We start from the raw sequence: 15,469 nt of genomic DNA on the forward strand, positions 1-15,469 counted from the left end.
CTGACCTCAGGTGATCCACCCCCTTCGGCCTCCCAAAGTGCTGGGATTAGAGGTGTGAGCCCCAGCGCCTGGCCCAAATGCACATTTATTAACCACTTGCAATGAGTCACCAGCGCTGCTGAGCATCGAGTGCACGGTGGTGACAAGATAGACATAGTCCAGTGTCAGGAACTGTGAGGATGGTGGGAGGTAAGCTGAAGTTAATTAAACTGTGCCAATTATTACTCATTGTGTTCATAGTATTTTGTAAGATGTTTTATAAGTTTAAAGAAGGAAATAATAAACTATTTCTAAAGGATTTATTGAGTTTACTAATATATTCTGTTATCCAATTCTATTTGCCTAATAATACGTGGATTTTCTCAAAAGAAAATCTTCCTACCGTATGTATTTCAGGACCACCATCTTCCCGATTTTGAAGGGAGTATGCTGCTTGAGTTTATTTCATACTGTCTTCTGCCATAGATCTCTAATTCATAATTCAGAGAGATTAAAGCTGTGTCTGTTGTCACCAAGTTATTTTGGTACTTACTTGAATGCTTACTGCACAAGCCCACTCCAATAAGTCAAGTAGATATAAAAAGACCTAGCACTCATAGAACAGTTTACAAAGTGCCTCTCCTATGTCTTTGCAACAATCTTAGAGAGATGATTACATTTATTCTTCTATTTTAGGTACCCACACTCAAATCATAGAACAGTTATACTGTCAGACCATTATTCCTGACTTCAGTTTGATCACAAAGGTTAATAAGTCATTTAAAATAACACAAATCTGTCTTCATGTTTTCCAAAAATGCCATCATACCATTATATCAATACTATTTTATTTTCTAAATTGGATACAGTCTTCTTAACTATTATGTAAAAATACTAGGGAAATATTTCAATACACATTATATATTTAAACAATTCTGATAATTTTGATTTTCTTTCATATTAACACGGGTTGAGAAACATTGACTCGTGAGGCTTCTACCCACATCTAAGAACCTAGCAGGCCAAATAAATAGGTTTTAGGTGTTATTATTCTTAACAATTTGAGTGAACAATAAACTTTTTCAATGAAAGAACAAAATACCAGATTAATGTAAAGCAGAGTTCCCACATATAGCTCCATGAATATTCTCTCTGAATTACTTGACATACTTTATATAACTTTGTTATATGAAAATGTTTAATGGGCCCCATCTTACAGTGGGAGGAAAAGCACCTGTCACTTAGCCAGGAAGCAATTTTGAGACATAAAAGACGGAAAGCCCAAGTGTAGATGTTCTCTTCTGTTGGAAGCTTCCAGTCCAAACACACGGTTAATCGGGTGCGTGCTGGTTTCAGGGCGCTGGGCAATACTAACGGTGCCTCCTTGTCTTCCCTTCCCACTTTGAGTTTACAAATCGATTTTACACATGTGTAGCAGACGAGGTCCTGGCAGGAAAAGATAGCGCATTCGAACTGAATAGCAAAGGATAGCTAATAAAGCGAAAATTTACCAAAATTGGACAAGTTTAGGAAAACACGGATGATGCAGAAAACCAGGACCAGTAAATATCCAAGGCCATGAGGACCTGAGAACCATGAGAGGGGGGAAGAAGGCAGCTACCAGGACCTGGGGGAGGGAGGCCTGCAGCTGGGGGGCACTGGCACAGCCACAGGCTTAGTGGGAGGGCGGTGGCCTGACTCTACCGACCGCTGCTCTCCCATGGCCCAGCTCGAGCCAGAGGCCCATCCACAGAGATAGGCTCCCAGGGCACAGAGCCGGTGGAGAAGGGTGGGCCGTGAGCCCCGGGGGTGCAAGTGGCCTGCATCGCACCTTGGGTCCTCTGTCTGCCCGTTAGCTGGGAGCTGGGTGGGCCAGTCAGAGGACAGGTGGATCCGCCAACACAGGGTCTGCAATACCAGGCAGAGGCCACTGGCTTAAGGAACTGGGCACAGAGCCAAAACCCAAGCGCAGTTCAGGTGTCTACACACAGCTCTGAGGCTGGAGAGGGGCAGGGACGTGACTTCAGGCCTGGGAACTGGGGATGCATTTTGCCTGCAGTTTGCCTCCCAAGGGCATATCATGATATGGGGCAGAGCGGAGCTGTCCTCACAGGCTTGCATAAATCAGTGAAGAAGGCTGGTCGGAAAGAGAAGGTGAGAAGCTGTGGGCGACAGCTCTCGGGAGTGAACCAGGAAGGTCAGCCCCACCGGCTCGCCCCTCCCTGTTGGGTTCCCCTGTCAAGTCAAACCTGAGATCCTGAGCTCAACACACACTGGAGATAAATGGGGTGTGCGGAAAACTCTGACGCCCTGGCCCTGCCCTGAGACTCCAGTTTCTTTGTCTGATGATTGTAATATCCAGTGAAAACACTGATGCCCCTGCCCGTGCCCTGAGACTCCACTTCCACTTCTCTGGTGATCGTCATATTCAGTGAGGGTGAGAACCAGGGACATGGCTCCTGGGTTGGCCTGCAGTTCTACCCTGACTTGGGGTGTGAAGGTTTGAGCAGCAGCTCTGGCCAGAGCCAGTGCACTCCACACACCAGCCACCCTTTCCCGAGCTACCACTCAGAGGTGATAACTCATCATCAAAGTTTTCCACTAATTCAGACCCTGCCTTAAAATCCTCATCCACACAAACCCAGTACTTACAAACCTATGGGATCAGTGGGACTAGTCTGTAATCTCACTGCTGTGTTAACTCCTAATCCTCCATTGCATCCCCTTTCCATGCCGAGTCACCCTCGTCGCGCAGAGTGGACACAGGAATGCTCTTTCTTGGGGAAACTGACAAGGCAGGATCGTCAAGGAGAGGCGGGGCTGCTTCGATTCTCTGGTGCTGCCTCAGAGAAGCATGTCTGTTTGGTGTCCTCCACACAGGCTGCTGCAAGGCAGGGCAGGAAGAGTTGCAGGGACATTCCCAGCCCAGCTCGAGGTGAGACTTGCAGCCGAGAAGGCTCAGGTCCAAAAGGAGAAACAGCGTCACTGAGCCAGGAACCAAAACAAAACAAAGCAGTGGTTCTTTCCAAATTTACCAGCAGGGTAAGTTCAAATAGAGATATTTTTTTTACTTCTAGGGGAGATGTTTAGGGGAATTCTTCCCCATGGAAACCATGAAAGAAAGAAAATGTCTTTCTCTAACCATACATTTCTCAATTACCTTATGTAGATGTGTGTAACTTGGTAATTGAGGGAATGTCAGTGATTCAACCAAATTATGCCAAGATCCCGGAAAGGTTACCAGAGAACAGTGTCCAAATGAACTTGAGTAAGCTGTGCCCTCAGGACAATGTGTAAAAATGCCCCCAAATGCCACCAAGAGGCTTTCGTTGAGAATCCAATGAGATTTCACTCACCTAGTAGTTACACTCCTACGAAATGTCCCTAAGAAAAACATTCAAAAGTGTGTAAAGCAACTTCTACAAAGAAAAGTTCATCAAAAAGCTGTTTATTCATGCAGTCAGACAGAAGGAGTAAGTTCTAGTGTTTGATAGCACTGTAAGGTGACAATAGCTAATAATAACTCATTGCATATTTCAAAATAGCTAGAAGACTTAAAATGTTCAGAACACAAAGAAATGATAAATGTTTGAGGTGATGGATGTCTAGACACCCTGATTTAATCATTACACATTGAATACATTCATCAAAATGTCACCTGCACCCCATAAATATGTACAATTATTAAGTAGATCAAAAATACTTTTTATTATATTAAAATAGGGGAATGAAATGGGGAACTGAGTAAGTCAAATAGTGAAATAGGGAATTGTACCTTAAAACAGGATGCTATTTTCAAATGGGTTAATACATGTGTGCATTTATTTATAAAAACCACAGAGGTCACAAAGCCAGTTTTTTTAAAAACCAATTATTTCTGGAATGTGACAGATTGAGCGCTCACTCAATAGCCACATACCCACCAGCACGCCCTAGTCCTTTTGCACAAAGATGGAGTTGGGACAGTGCCAGCCAGCAAGCTGGGAACTGAAAGAACAGAGTGGGAATCTCATTGCTTCTTCCATTCCACTGCTGCTATCAGAGGCTGCAGGTGGAGGTGGCAGAAGGTCAGGAAGGAAGCAGCCTGGGTCCCCAGGTTGCCTCCAGAGAGCAGCACTGTGGGAAATCCCAGGGCACTCTGGGAGGGAGAAGCACTGACCCAGCACAGTGTGAAGTCACTGACATTTCAAGGATAATTTATCCCCATCACACAATCCAGTCCCTCTTTATATGGAGAGTATATAAATATATGTATAAAAATTTATAGTTACCTCTGAGTGGTAGAATTACAGATTTTTTTAAGGTTCTTCTCTACTTTTATGCATTTTACATTTAAAAACTAATGCACATGACATCCTATGGATATAAATGCAATATGTATATTTTTAAATGTACTTTCTTGTTGAATTCAAGGCAATAGGGCCCTCGGGAATGGCCATGTGAGAGGATCTCAATAAACATGTGAAAAACACCAATGAATTGATAAATTATTCAGTTTACACATAGGAGAAATGTAGACACAGTTAAAAGACAAGTATTTTCTCAACGGCATGCTGTTTCACTTCAAAAGGAGTTTTCTAGGAATCACAAAAACGATTCCAGCTTTTCTCATCCATTCTAGCTGTAACCGATTTGAGACAGATTTTGATTGGTGGTTCAAAGATTCATAGCATCAATTTGTAATTTTATTGCCACACAAAGGTAAGAAAATTCTTGACAAATTTTAAAACATTCAGCATTTTCACTGTGAACAGATATAAACACAAGTAATATTTTCAAATTGTGTTACATATCATTGACATGAGGTCACTCTGCTAATGGATATTTTACAAAATACATATGCAACATTATACTTTAGACATACCTACAAGCTTCTGTAATGAACTGTACACATCCCTTCAACTTGAGATTTTACTTACGGTGAAAATCATAAAAACTCTTTTCCCTCAGTGTCAGTAATTAACCATGCAGAAGTTCTTTATGAATCTCTGCTGCATAGAAGAAAAATGAAGTGATTGCAAGTCTGCCTTTTACAAACTGCCAGTACTGCCTATGACAATAATGTTGATCACCTGATCAAAGGTAAAAAATGTGTATCTAAGATCGTAATGAGTGAATACATACAAAAATTTAGGAGAGGCGGTTAGGTAGGAAGGATACACAGTTTTTACATTAGGAACAAACGATTTTAATTTGGAATGAAGGGTAATCTTCACTTAGCCACACGAAAACATAGAGTTGGTTTTTTTCCCCCCGTTGGGAGAGTATCAATGGTAGCGTTCATTAGAAAAAGAGCAATTTAGAGTCAAAAATCGAGTTTGGAGTAACTTCTGCACTGTTTACTGTTGGTGTGAAACTCAACCAGAGGTTGCACATTCCTTTGAGATGAGGTTAGAGAAGATGCCATTCTGGTGTAATCCACTGGAGAGTGACAGGGACTGGGGAACCAGGTGTGGAAGATGTTGGAATTTAAATTTAAAATATGAAAATACAGTTCAGACTTAAAGACTGCAAATCCAAGACTACAAAGTGAGGTTTAAGTTTTAACTTAAACTCACAATAGACTTACCCAGAGCCACCTTACTCTGCTTTAAGAGAGGATGAGAAACAAGTTGTTGGTTAAACAAAATATCATAGCAACTGGATATGATAAGAATGTGATAGTGCCATATGTACTCATAGAAATCATTTATAATATATATTGCAAAACAGGAAACATGCATGTCCACATAGATTCAGCCCATACATACTTGTCTGAATGTAGTCTATGGTAAATCCTTATAATGCTGGTCACCTATAAGTGGGAATTGGAAGAACAGTTAAAAAGTGAAAAAGTTATCTTTTCCACTCATCTCTCTTCTTCCACCCTCAAGTAGAACCCAATGTCTGTTGTTTCCTTCTTTGTGTTCAGGAGTTCTCATTATTTAGCTCCCACTTATAAGTGAGAACATGTGGTAATTTGTTTTCTGTTTCTGAATTAGTTTGCTAAGGATGATGGTGTCTAGCTCCATCCATGTCCCCACAAAAGTCAGGATCTCATTCTTTTTCATGGCCGCATAGTATTCCGTGGTGTATATGTACCACATTTTCTTTATCCAATCTGCCATTGATGGGCATTTAGGCTAATTTCATGTATTTGCTCTTGTGAATGGTGCTGCAATGAACATTCATGTGCATGCGTCTTTATAGCAGAATGATTTATATTTATCTGGATATATAGCCAGTAATGGGATTGCTGGGTCGAATGGTAGTTCACGTTTTAGCTCTTTGAGGAATCGCTATACTGTTTTCCACAGTGATTCAATTAATTTACACCCCAACCAACAGTGTATAAATGTTCCCTTTTCTCTGTAACCTTGCCACTATCTGTTATTTTACGACTTTTTATTAGTAGCCAGTCTGATTAGTGTGAGATAATATCTCATTGTGGTATTGATTTGCATTTCTCCAATGATCAGTGATACTGAGCTTTTTTACTTAATATGTTTGTTGGTTGCATGAACGTCTTGTTTTGAAAAGTGTCTTTTCATGTCCTTTGCCCACTTTTTTAATAGGGTTGCTTGTTTTTCTCTTATAAATTTGTTTAAGTCCCTTATAAATGCTGGATATTAGACCTTTTTAAAAGTATATTAATTAACTTAAAAAATAAAAGGAAAACCTACAGGAAAAAAAAAAAAACAACCACTCATCTATCTTCAGTCCAAATCAATCACATCCATGAGTTTAATTCAGACCATGAGCCACCAGTTCACAAATCTGAATTCTTTTCTAAATCTCAATATATTTGTTTTTTAAATGGGCAACCATTCCTTGCTTACCTGATAGTGTTACTTCTTAATCAAATATAAATAATGTGCAATATATAGAAAACACTTTAAAAAGTGTAAATAGTTATGTATTGGCAAAAGATAACAGTGTCTCATCTGCAATAGCAGCAATGTTACCCCGATGTAGCCCCCTGATCTAACTCCAGGAAACAAACACAATACATGTGACGTTTTTACTTCAAGGCTTTAGCGTTACTGAATGTGGGACATAAATATGGCACAGAAATAGAAAACCGGAGAAGCTACAAAGCTTACAGTGTCTTTAACTTGGGGGTCCTGGCATGTCGTCTTCAGTTTCTGGATTTCTTGCTGAGAAGTTAGTGGGAATCCCTGCAGAGCTCTTTCTCTTTGATTTTTATTACTGAAATTGAAACTTTTATTCACACATGCAGATATGATAAAAAAAAAATTACTGAAGAAGTGAGCAGTGAATGAGCAGATTGACGGGTCCTCCCCATCCTTCTGTTTCCTGTGGTCAATTGGTCTCAGGAGTCCCTCTCTCTATGAGGACAACCATCCAAGCAAGCTGCCCGCAGGAGGCAAAGCCCTTGTGGATGACAGGGATCAATACTGTCTCGCCATCTGTCACTCAGTCACAGGACTCTGTCAAGATCCTCCAGCTGGATCCTCCTTCCAACAGCTCCGTGTCTCACCCAGAGTCTTCCGCTTGGGCATGATGGAATGAGTGAAGTAATAGAGCAGATAGCAATGCGTGCTCTTTTTGGTTTTGTTTGTTTGTTTGTTTTTCTTGAGACAGGGCCTTGCTCTGTCACCCAGGCTGGAGTGCAATGGCGCAATCAGAGCTTATTGCAGCCTCCATCTGCCAGGCTCAGGTGATCCTGCCACCTCAGCCTCCCTGAGTAGCTGGGAGTACAGGTATGCACTACCATGCTTGGCTAATTTGTGTGTGTGTGTGTGTTTCTTTTTCTTTTTCTTTTTTTTTTTTTTTTTTTTTTTTTTTGAGGTGGAATCTCGCTCTGTCATGCCCAGGCTTGAGGGCAATGGCATGGTCTTGGCTCACTGCAGCTCCATCTCTTGGGTTCAAGCAATTCTCCTTCAGCCTCCCGAGTAGCTGGGATGACAGGAATGCATCACCACACGTGGCTAATTTTTGTATTTTTAGTACAAACTGGGTTTCACCATGTTGGCCAGGCTGGTCTCGAACTCCTGACCTTAGGTGATCCAACTGCCTTGGCCTCCCAAAGTGCTAGAATTACAGGCATGAGCCACTGTGCCTGGCCATTTTTTTGTGTGTGTTTTTTTTTGTTTTTTTTTTTTTTTTTTTTTTTTTGTAGAGACAAGGTCTTGCCTTGCTGAGGCTGGCCTTGAGTTCAAACAGTCCACCTGCCTCTGCCCCCAATGTGCTGGGATGGCAGGTGTGAGCCCTGCGCCTCACCCCAGTGCATCTCCTAAGCTCTGTACATGACGATGAGCTCTTAGTCAAAGAAAGTTTGGAAGAGGACAACACAAGAAGTAACAATACTACAAAGATTTAGACATTTTTATCAGTTCCAAGTCCCACATTTCTTAACACCTAGACCCCAAGCAGACACAACTCTGTGTGTCCAGATGCAACATGGGAGATAGAAATCGTATCAAGTTATGGAAACAATCCCAATCTGGAATTTCGGTCAGAGGTCTGGTCACATTTCTGTCACTGAATTCCGAAGGGGAGCTGAACTTCCTCGTCTGTAAACTAAGAGGTTTAGAATAACAGGATCTCTTTTCTTCCTTCTCACTTCTACTATCCTCTGTCAGACTCTGTTTTAATTTCTAATACTCTAAATTCACTTCCACCTTTCTACGCCCCATGACATTCTATTATGGTATCTTGATACTAATTCATATTTCAAAATATCCCATAAATCAGATCACTGCTTTAGAAATAATATTAAAAGTCTGTGACATCACCACAATCTCTGATGATACCAACAGATGTTTTGAACAGGGTTGGCAAACTGATTCCCGTGGCCCAAATCTGGCTGTCTCTCTGCTTTGACACCACAAGGACAGAGCTGACTAGTGTTGAGGAAGATGTTATGGCCAGCAAAGGCTGAAATATTTAGGATCTGGCCCTTTCCAAAAATGTTTGCCAACCCCTGTTTTAAATGATCAGGCCATAGGTGTTATTTTGTCTTGTCTAGGGCTGATGCTACGAGTTTAATTTGATCTCACCTGTTTGAGAATAGGCAAACCTCATTCTGAATGTGGAGGTCTGGAGTTCAGTGATTGCCCAAAAGAGACCACACAGCTGAAAAGTTCGTGCTCAAAGGTCCAGCTTAGAGCTTCATGTTTCTAGCTGCATGGGTTAATAACTTTACTCTCCTGTGTCCCGATTCTCTAACCTGGAAAATGCGTGTCATAGCAATACCACCTGATAGGATTCTTTTGAGAATCATATAGAATAATGTACACACATCTATAGCACAGTGTGAGGCACACAGTACAGGTTTTAAGTTGTTAGTTTATTTCTCATTACACACACACACACACACACACACTGCACATGCCACCTATTTAAACAGGAAGTGAATAATCTCCCAATCGCATAGGATGATGACATTAAGAAAGCAAATGTATACACTCTTTGTGCTGAGAGTCTCGGGAACAGGTCTGTCCTGGCTTTGTTATCAAAATATCATCCCTGAGTCAGATAAGTTTCAGTACAAGAGAAATCAAGAAGCAAAACTAAAGAAAAAAAAATCAGACTGAAATTAATACAAAACATACGCATAAAGAAAGACAGAAAATATTGTTGTCTAGTATTATTTTATATTAGGCTAGAAAACAAGCTAAGAATTTAAAGAAGCAAATTGTACAGAAAGTCTCATTATTTTGTAGTAACATGGCATATTCTCTACCTAATGAGCAATTGCGTTTGATTCTTCACAGCAAATGGTACAGTAATTGAAATGGAAAGATTTAGAATATAAGATAAATTCTGCATGTTGATTCTTGTAAAAGTAGTAATATTTTTCATGTTGTATACACCAAAAATCTACATTCTAAGACAATAAGAGAGGAAAAAACACAAAGAACATTTAAAAAACACTTTTAGGAATGCTGAAGACGTGCCTTGCTTTTGGTTTCATTGATTTTTATTCTTTAAAACAAGCTTTTTTAAAATTTTCAAATATGACATGGTCATTGTTCAGCCACACGCAAGCACAGTACCATTTGTTGTCAACCGTATCATCAATTTCGTTTTAATCTTCCCTGAGTACTGAAGTAAAACATGCTGAGCCGTAGCTTTCCTTTGCTGTGGCAGGAGAAAATGCACTAAGCACTGTTGCTCTTTTTCCTGTCAGTTTTCAGACCCACTCTCCCTCGAGGGCAAACCCCTCTGCAGTCAGGATACAGCCCTGTGTCTGGGAAGCAGCGTATGTCACAGTGTGTGCTCCATTGATTAACCATGAAAACAGTAATGGAACTGCCATTGATCCCTGAAATGGCTCCTCCGAAATCCGTTAGGACATCCACAGGGTCACTACTCATGTTCCATGGTGAGGATAAGCTTCAAGCTCTCTGACTGCTTGCTAACTGCCGTCTGCAATAAACTGCTTACCTTTCCATTACCACCTGAACAATTGCCTGCCAGAGTGGAGTGCATCGAAAATAGATAAAGAAGCTTCCAAACTTCACAACTGCAGGAAGAATCGTTTGCACGACTGGGTTTGAGAATTTTCAGTCTGGAAAATAACCGTCCTGTACGCCAGAGAGTATGAAGTGACTCCATTTCAAAGTTCCAGAGTCAAACAACAAAATATCTGGCTACTTCTTATATTATACTTAACTTCTCAAAGTACTTTCATATTTCCATTACTTGTTTGTTTCTCAGGATTGTATATAAGGATTACTCCTAAAAATGAAGAAAATCTTGATGAAACCGTGACTAAAAAGTATTAAATGACTATGTGAGTGTTACTAAAGGCAAGACTCTAAGTCAGCTCCCAAGCCACCCACCCACTCATCTATTCATTCACCCACCCACGCACCCACATACCCACCCATGCACCCATCCATTTTCTTATCCACCCACCCAACCACCCATCCATCCACTCACCCATCCATCCATCTATCCATCCATCCACTCACCCATTCTTCATCCATCTTCTCATCCAACCATCCATCCACTCATCCATCCCTCCATCTATCCATCCACTCATCCATCTATCCATTCATGCATCCATCCATCCAGCCACTCATCCATCCATGCATTCATCCATCCACCCATCTGTCCATCTATCCACCCATCCTTCCACCTGTCCTTCCATCCATTTATCCACCTATCTATCCATTCAACCATCCCAGCAAGGTTCTTGCCACTGAGTCACTGAAAGATACAATAATGTATATAATTTTTATTGTTCTATTATTTCAATCAAATTCATGGAGTCTAACAAGAGAAAAACTTATGCATGATCTACGAAAATTCAGAAAAAGTGGCTTATCTATAAAAAAATGTGTATGTATCACCATTTCTCTCGATCACCAGATGAGACTATTTTGTGTGAGGCTTGAGAGAAACGGTGTTTATTCCTATTGAGCACGATGCATGTTTGGAGTAACATAAATTTAAGTTTGAAGTGTTATTTTTCCCAGTAAAATGTAGAGAAGAGGACTTGCTAGACCGTGGTGGATTGTCCTACTCAATGCACACGTGTAAACCACACTGCCCGTGAATGAACCTCACTCACCATTCCTACTTTATTCCCAGGGGAGCTGAGATGTGAATATTAACACCTCTCAAGGGACTTCCTAGTCTATCCAGGCCTCTCTCTTGATTCAGGCAGCAAACAAGCCTTCGATTATTGTGTGTTCCCTGAATGCTGCAGGAACCCTATGTTCTGAGGAGGTGGCTGCCAATTGGGACCAGCAGGGCTGGGTTTCCCAGGGGCTCAAAGGGTCCCTGGTACGGGGCCAGGACTCAGCACCACAGGCCAACACAGCAAATCACAGGAAAGAGGTAAAAAATAACAGAGACAGCCTAGCCCGAGATACACATGTAAAGGAAGTCACTGAAGAAAATGTCAGAAAGAACTGAGGTGGGCAGATCACTTGAGGTCAGGAGTTTGAGACCAGCCTGACCAACATAGTGAAACCTCGTCTCTACTAAAAATACAAAAATTAGCCAAGCATGGTGGTGTGTGCCTGTAATCCCAACTACTCAGGAGGCCATGGTGGGAGAATCACTTGAACCTGGGAGGTGGAGGTTGCAGTGAGCCGAGATTCACACCACTGCACTTCACCCGTGGCAACAGAGTGAAACTCCGTCTCAAAAAAAAAAACAAATAAAATAAAATAGAATAAAAATAATTTTAAAATGCCAAAAACAACAATTAAAAAAAACAGAAGAATGAAGTGTTCACAGACCAAACCTAGAAATATGTTTGCTGAAAGAATACCAGGTAAAAATAGGCCAAACTGTGCCAGCTTAACAGGCAAAACTTCTGAATGAGCAAGATAATTTTTTTTATCCAGTGGTGTCAATAACCCTCCTCATCCAGCTCTATGGGCAATGGGAAGAAAACAAAGATAAAGAATTTTATTTCAAAATTCCTCCCATAACCATATGCTGAAAAAAATTTATTTCCCACAATATTCGAAATATATATTTGAAAAACAAAAAGGATAGAGATGAAATCTACTATGAGGGCTTTATAGGGATTATTTAATGATGCAATTTCTAGAAAACCAGGAATTACAACAATAGATTAACTATAGAAACCTAAAGGCATTTTCTTCAAAATTACTTAGAATACAATTTCCATTTTTATCAAACTTTGAGACATTTAATAATCTCACTCTTAATTTCCTAATGGCATCAGTTTTAATGATTTATATAATTTGAAGTGGTTATTTTCCATACTTCATTACTTCCTCCAAAATGATCATTGATTTGATAATTACTTGATATTTTAAGGCCTGAAGACATAATGTCCTTGAAAATGTTTTAAATGTCTTCTTCTAAGCAAAAATAAATTACAGGAACTTAGAGATGATTTATTTTTTCAACAAAGATAAAGATCATTTTATTTTATCTTAATTATGACTGTGTAGCAACATGTCTTATTGAAGAAATCAACTTAAAGCTTGTTAACAGAGCATAAAGTAAGGCATTTCTCTATAGAGTATACAAATATTGTTGTATTTTATTAGAATGACCGAACATTACCTGCAGACAACATTTTACCAACTGATCATGTGTTTACATGAGTCAGTCTTAAGAAAAAAATTTGAGTACAACTCCATTCACAGGCATTATCTAGGAATATTTGCCAGGATAAGTTTATCCTACAGTGTTCCGCATATCTCCAATATTACTGTCATCGACATACACAAAATAACGCATAAATAACTTCACTCTGCGGAATACGCAGCTCTTCTTTCAATGCCTTCAAATTGCTACTATTACAAATCATCAAGTTATCTTCCAAATGGATAAAAACAACACAGTGAACCAAGGTTCACATGTAACCATTAGGATTTTTTTACGAAATAAAATTAGGTATAGTTTATAAGGAAATGTATTAATATGAAGCCGGGGAAAGTTCTACTCAAGTGGTTTAACTTTGTTCCGTTGAAGAATCTTCAACTCCAAGACTTTGACTATGTTCCCCAAGTTACTGAAAATATGTTTATGTCAGCCTGGTGCAAACTGTTAATTAAGAAACAGGTACAAAGAGATGTTCGGGTTTTGTTTTCTTTGAATATAAACAGAATGGAGTTCCAGCACTTTAGGTGGGATTCACATGCTCTGGGCCCATGTCTACTTCAGAAACAGGACAGAGAAACAGGGCAGGGCTCCAGCTCCCAGGACAGGTGAAGAATGAGGGAGAAAGGGCATTTGGGGGGTACTCCCCAAAATTGTGCTGAGGGAATGAGCAAAGCACAAGGATGCGAACAGCAGGTGCACTGGTTCACAGGGCATTGGGGTTGCCTGGAGGATCTGCCTCACAACTACTTGAAAGACTGAGGTGGAGACTGCTCTGGACTGGGAGCCAGGACAATCTAAAATCTGCAAGAATCCTGGTCAGTTCTGCCACTAACAGTTTCTCCCCATAAGTGATTTCATTCAACCGCATGGTTTTAAATGTGTCAGTGAGTTCGTGGAAACTCTGAAAGATTTGGGTTTGTCTGTCCATAAAAAGAACTGATAAAAGAGCAACCTATAAAGACATAAGTTTATTTTCTGTCATCTAAAATAATTCCAGAGACAGCATGCAAGATGGGATGTGATCTTCAAGGGATGTGTATTAGTCTGTTCTCATGCTGCCAATAAAGACATACCTGAGACTGAGTAATTTATACAGGAAAGAGATTTAATGGACTCACAGTTCCACATGGCTGGGGAGGCCTCACAATCATGGCAGAAGGCAAGGAGGAGCAAGTCACATCTTACGTGGATGGCGGCAGGCAAGAGGGCATGTGCAAGGAAACTGCTCTTTATAAAACCATCAGATCTCGTGAGACTTATTCACTATCATGAGAACAGCACAGGAAAAACCCCTCTCCAATATTCAATTACCTCTCACCAGGTCCCTCCCACAACATGTGGGGATTATGGGAGCTACAATTCAAGATGAGATTTGGGTGGGGACATACCCAAACCATATCAGGATGCAAGATCCAAGGAACAAGGCAATTGTCAAAGATACAGGATTTCTCCATCGAACCCTGGTATCCACCCACACATCCCTTGGGCAGACCAAGGTGCATAGTAAGTGCTCAATAAATTGAATGTTTGTTGAATTAACTAAATATTTAAAACTGCAGAGTCAGACATAGGGTTAAAGAACTGAACCCCAGTGCTGCCCCTAATGAATCAGGTAACATGATGCATGCTACTTGATCTCTGCAGGTCAATTTATTGTTCCAGGGTTTTCTGGTGATGATGTGATGAAGACAGGCATGTAGAGTGGCCGGCAATGCTGCTGGTCTCCTGACCTCTGAGTTGGGTTCACTTCACCCTTCACTTTCGAATTCACCTTGAACCTCTATTTGCTGTTTTCCATCCTTGATCCATGAGGTGAATTGCTGACTGGTCTACATTTCAACATGCATCCTGGCTGTGTTTCAGTAAATCCTAATAAATAAATATGGACACTCAATGCCAGAAATAGAACTAAGTTGAAAACAAGAAAGCAGAGTGAGCTTGAGAGCCGTTCTTCTCCCCGACCCACCCTCACCAACACCTGTGCACTCAGTCCAGGGCCTACTCTTCACCCTCTGTCCTGGCCATTCTGACAACACCATGAATTGTAGAGTCTACCCAAGATCTGCATAGAAATTAACGGGACAGCTCGGAAAAGTGTACATTATTCTTTACTTTCTCCCATTCCTTAATGTACATATTCTCTGGAAATACATCCTTTTAAGAAGCTATAGATATTCTGCTTATAACACAGATTAAAATTATTTCACAGAATAAATGAGAATGATTAAATTTGGATTACTTAATTACTCTAAATGCCAAAAATAAAAAGTTCCTTATCTTTCTGAAGAGTAAATGTATAAATTTATTCAAAATTATGTATATTCTTTTATAGTGGCATACTACGTTATAAAAATGCTTTTAAATCTTTTTTAAAAAAGAGGAAATCTACAATTTTTTGATATATTTCTGATAATATAATAAAAACATCACTGCAGTAAGACAAACA

The sequence above is a fragment of the Macaca thibetana genome, chromosome 9 (genome assembly GCF_024542745.1).
Source record: "Macaca thibetana thibetana isolate TM-01 chromosome 9, ASM2454274v1, whole genome shotgun sequence".
In the NCBI taxonomy this organism is placed as follows: Eukaryota; Metazoa; Chordata; class Mammalia; order Primates; family Cercopithecidae; genus Macaca; species Macaca thibetana.